The sequence below is a fragment of the Thermobia domestica genome, chromosome 2 (genome assembly GCF_964235325.1).
Source record: "Thermobia domestica chromosome 2, izTheDome1.hap1.1, whole genome shotgun sequence".
Lineage (NCBI taxonomy): Eukaryota > Metazoa > Arthropoda > Insecta > Zygentoma > Lepismatidae > Thermobia > Thermobia domestica.
Genome location: NC_137455.1, coordinates 258,839,846 through 258,845,845, shown reverse-complemented (window position 1 = coordinate 258,845,845; position 6,000 = coordinate 258,839,846).

Sequence of the window (6,000 nt, the reverse complement as noted above, 5' to 3'; positions counted from 1 at the left end):
CTTTTAAAAGGAGTAAAGGTACTGGGTTTGTTATTTACTTCTTTCATTTACATAAAATGGGACGAATACTACTTTTTTCCATCTACTGACGGGAAGGCCGGGAAACGCCCCTAAAACGGGACTGTCCCGGTCAAAACGGGACATATGGTCGCCCTACGAATAATTTTTCCGATTGGAGACTTTTATGGGTGATTTTTAAATGACGATTCAGCTACTTATACATTTAGCGACTTTTTGCTGCAAACAAAATTTTCATCTGTAGAGAAGCATTATTAGTTCAAAACAGTTTTTGAACTAATAATGCTTCTGTTTGTTCTTTTTTCTGTTTGTTTGTTTTAATCAGCGCAAGTGATGAAGAGTTTGGAAATACAGCGTACCCACTGGCCCACAATCCTGCATTGTTATGTTGCCCTTGTCCTCTAACGAAGAAGAACTACAAACTTGATGTCCTTTAGTTCGCAGTTTCCGTTGAGAGACACACGTAATACATCTTTACCGATAGCAAAAAGATTAGCTATAGATGCGTGAATAAAGGCGATGTGGATGTTTGTTATATTTGTTCTTTGGGGTCTTTTAATTATTCTGCAGTTTTTCTTTTACAAAAAATTGCTTAACGTAAGTACTGTAGTGTTAATTATTTCGGAACTATTTTGACTCCACAATATGAACAAAAGTACCCGAAACAATCTGAAATGATCCCTGAATTCAAGGATTGGTTGCGCCCTGTTTACAAAGATGTGAGTAGAACCAGCGGCGCAAATCTGTCTTCAACATTGGGGGGGAAGGGTAAGACCGTTACCATACTTTTTATTTTGCGATGTCCAAAATAGTTATGAAGTTGAAAAACAATGTTGTGGAGTATCAGAGTTGTCTTCAGCATTGGGAAGCTGCAGATTTGAGGCTTATTCTGGGAGACGTCTATTTTATCTCACGTTCCTTTGTAGCAATTGGACAAAAATCATCAAATTTCTCCCAAAAAACACATTTCAAATCGGATTATTGGGGAAAACTCCCCCTCAGTTCCAAGATTGGAGGGGACATGTATCCGTCATCCCCCCCCCCCCCCGGGATTTGCGGCAGTGAGTAGAACATATTGTTTAGTTTACATCTACAACTTTAAAACAATGCTTATAGACAATGAATTTCTCGATTATTTTTTATAGCGACTTTTCACCCAAAATTCGAGTCGCCACCTCTCGTTTCGCAAACTTATTGTCAACATTTTGGCAACACTGGTTGCGGGGAGAGCTACAATGGAAATGAAAATGAAATGAAATCTTTGAGTTTTATGTCTCACGGTTATGCCGGTTAGGCTAAAGGAGACGGTGATGATGAGCAATGAATGAAATGGTGGAATGAAGAAAGTGGGAGGAAACGGGAAAATCCCGAGGAAACCCACGCACGCAGTGTTTGTTCACCACAAAGTTCATTTGGCGGGAGCTGGGATCGAACCCGGGACCCCAAGCACCAGAGGTGAACGCTCTACCATTGAGCCACCGCGGCCCTAAGAGATTGAGAGTCATAAACTTAGTCACTTTCAATTTTGTAATATATATATATATACTGTATATATATATATTACAGTATATATTACTGTATATATATATTACATCACTGACTGATAACTAAAATGCTTGGATTGTATATATAAAAGTCACCCCCTGCCCGTAAAAAGCTCCATTCAAACTCGGAATCGAACAATTGCATCTGTAAAGCAGTGCTGAGTTGATTTTAACGCTCCTTTCAGCAGCAAGGCTGTATGAGACATGGACTTACAGATTAACGTGAAATCCGAACCACATAAGCTCCGGCCGGGAATCGAACCCGGGTGTCCCACGCCAAAGGCGTGTACACTAACCACTTAGCCACGAGGGAACCCATCTGGGTAATAGTTAAGAACAGGTACTTCTCATCTCCCGTGCACGAGGATACATCTTATTGTTGCACTACCTAAACACCCTAAGTACAAGGGCAAGAACTCAGTCTATTACCTGCTTTTTAACATCCTAGATCAGCGTTTCCTAACCTTTTTCAACTTGCGGCACACTACGGATGTAACTTGAATTCTCGCGGCGCACTCATAGATATTATTATTTGTAAATATAAAACTAGTATTTTTTCTGCGATTATTGATCTCCTTCTCACAGAGAAGAAAGCTCAATCACTGTTTTTTTCCCCGTGGTAAATTATTATGCTTATTTTTCATTCTAATTTAAAAATATAAAACAATTGCAATGAAATATTGGACTCAGGTTTTTAAAACTAAGCTTTCTTGTTCGAAAACTGTATCCAACCTTTCACTAAGAAGTAAGATCACTAAATAACGAACGAACAAACAAATCTTTTTTACTTTTAAAATACAAATGTATTTAATTTGTCGAAAGGATTGAATGTTATTTTAAATTTTCAAGTTACAAAATAGTCTGCAACAATAAAGAAGCAATAATAGTTACAACAATGATAACCAATATATATTTTCAACATTAAAAATGTACAGAAAAGTAACACGGTATGAAACTTAAAGTTGTAGATTCATAGTAGAGGTTCATAGTAATGTGAAATAAAAATATACATTTTTCCTTCGTCTTGCAATTTGATTGCTATAGAATTAATAATTTGCTTCGACTTCCTCGCGGCACACTAGCGGCCCATTCACGGCACACCAGTGTGCCGCGGCGCACCGGTTGGGAAACGCTGTCCTAGATAGTCAATGAATAATTCCTGAAAGTATGGCGTTTCTCGTCCTTCCCTAAATGGGAAGTACGGCTCCTTAACTATAACCCTCATCTGTAAGGCAGTGTAAGCAACAAAAAATTAAAAAAAAAAAAAAAAAACGCACACTGGATGTTTGCGCAACTGAGGATCAAAACATCCTCAATGGAGTATGAGAAATCGTAAACGTCAATCAAAGTGTGTTTTTGCTTATTCATTACTTCGTTAATAGTTAATTCCTTCTAGAAATAGTGAAACAATACTATGAAGAAACACTAATTAAACTAATAACTATTACGTTGTGTTTCTTACCATACCGTTTTTACCAGCCATAGAATTTGAACCTAGTACTATACTGCATTAGTCACGCCGGAACGAAGGGTGAAATTCAAACGCCTGGCACTCGTAGGTGTTGAAGCTGTGTTGTAGTTACGCGGCCTGCGTTGGTACTCCTCAACATAAATACGTCACTGCCCAAAACCAGGAAACATCACAGACAGAAGACAGGGGCACAATCAGTGCCTGACACTTCACGAACTCAAACCCGCCAAGACTCAACTCAACATGACCTTCAATTACGTTCTACAGTAGAAACCAAACCAATGCTAAGGCACAAACTTACCAACTTCCTATATGAAAACACAAGAAAAAAAAATTCAAACTTTTTGGTTCCAAAGTGATGCCATAACAATAATACTAAAAAGGTTTTAATTCTCAGTAACCCAAACATTAATTAACTAGGGAACATAACAAGCAAAAATAAATAAATAGAAATCAAATCAAATTAAATTTAAAAAATAAAAACCTGACAAGTAAGCTCTCCCTGACTACTTTTTTTTAAAATTTCAGTGAGGCTGTAAAATATATCAATATCTTCGTCAAATATATATATTTCAATGTAAACAAGTTCTTTAAACAAAAGAAAGCTCTGTAGTAGAGCGCTTACCTCTGACCTGTTAGGTCCCTGGTTCGATTCCTGCTCCCGACAAATAGCCTTTTGGTGAACACTGTAGGTGTGGTTATTCTTAAGACTTTCCAGTTTCCTTACATTTTCTTGATTCCACCATTATCATGTATCTCATTGTCACCTTCTCTCTTACATTGATGTACAATCATGGGGCGTTAAACTAAAAGCAAAAAAAAAAAAAAAATGCAAATATCCTAATAAAAATGAGTTATCTAGACTACACAAGTGGCCCCGCGTAGCGTAGTTGCTAACGCTCTCGCCTTCGGTGCGAACGGTCCCGGGTTCGATCCCGTTGGGGATCGATTTCCTCAGTCGAAAAAGTATCAAAAGATTTTAAGTCCAGCCATCCTGAATGAGATTTCCTTGGGTTTTCCTCATTCACAGCAGGAAAATGCCGGAGTGGTACCTAACATATAGGTCCCAGGCCGTTTTCTTCCTTCCCCAATCCTTTCTTCCCTTCCTTTACCCGGATAGTGTGCTCATCGAGGGACGTCATCCCTCATATGTGACGGGCTAACAAGGCCATTGATGCCGAAAGCCCAGAGACCTAAAGCCTAAATCTTCACTACACAAGGGAATTTTCGCGCTGAAAACGGTTTCTTAGCAATTATGTTAAGCAGTCCTGTAGTAACTCTGCACCACGTAATAAATCGTCACATATAAAACGGAATGAATAAACACATAACATTCATTTTGCTACCTTGTAACGTAAAATGTTTCAAAACATTAATATTCAAAGATTTCTCAAAATTCAGATTCACCCATTCCATTCTCCTCAATCATTAACGAGTTGTAGTCATAAACTATATTACTTACTTAGTACTATACTAAAGCAAGTTACACTAAAAGAATATATAATTAATGGAATATTTAACTAAAGTAATAGTTAACTAGTGCACTTACCCAGGTTTTTGTTTCCTTCCTCTCTCCTTTTCCGATTGTAACAACCTCGTTTCGCAAGCAAAAGACGGTCGTTCAATGACGTCAGCCATGGCGAAAGAAAGAGTGTCTATAGGCGGTCTGGATCTCACGTACAGATGGACGTATATAACGTATAACTGAAGTACTTAACATACGTATATGTATGTAAAATACAGAAGATTGTTAGATGTCAGACATTCTGCAGCGAAATGATGTAATATCTAAGCGGGTAAAAGGCAGTACCTGTGTAGTATATGGATAAAGTACGCTCCGTACAGATTTCCTTAGTAAACATAACGAATCCTTGTATTTGTACAATATACCGCTGTCCGGATAATGGATTTTTCTCAGTGTGCAGCAAACTGAAAAACTGTATTTTATACGTACTTTCCGTATAAGTGTTCCGAATAAACGTACTTTTCGTACGAATGAAAGAACTGTATATAAGCGGTCAGGATCTTACATACATATGGACGTATTGTATGTAACGTATAGCTGACGTATGTAACACACGTACACGTATGTAATGTACGAAATACTGTTAGATGCCAGGCATCCTGCAACGGCATGATATAACATCTAAGCGGGAAAAAAGGGAAGTACGTATATAGCATATGAATAAAGTATGCTCCGTACTGATTTCTGTAGTAAACATAAGGATTTCGTATATTTGTATAATATATCGCTGTCCGGATAACGGATTTTTCTGTGTAGCAGGCATAGAAATTTTGTTCGAATTATATCCTGAAGTTGCAACAGCACTTCTAATTACTTTCACATTAACCATGGCAAATTGAACGCATGTTCCATACGAACCTGTAGGTGTAGCCCAATACATGCAATTATGCGCGTTCACTTAAACTAAACTATAGAAAATTAGACACACTGACAGAGATTCGTCAATAAATTAAAAATTGTATAGACAACATATCCTAATGGTATCTTTGGAAACGTCATTCAAGTAATAGTCACGCGTACTCAAAAGTGTCTGAACGTCGACGATAAATCAGTTTGAGCACCGTTTTTAGTGCGAAACTCGAATTGTATTAATGTTCTGACCTTCTGTATTTTTGATATTACCATTTTGCTACATTTTCTCCCCTTTCTAGAAGTGCGTAATATACTTGTGGCACTTCTCTATCGTACATTTGCAACTAATAGGAAAATAATAATTTCTTCAAGAAGTTTACTGGACAGCCTACCTATATTAAAATACTAGATTTATATGTTTCAGGACGTTTATATGTTTGAGTACAATTCATTTGATAATGATATCTCGGAAATCACGAGCTCTTGAAAGATGCGTTTTCACTGATTGATTGCAAATTTTGTGTAGATTATTCAGTTCTAATCGAATATTTTTAAAAAATGGCAGTTATTTCTTTATTACGTTATTTAGG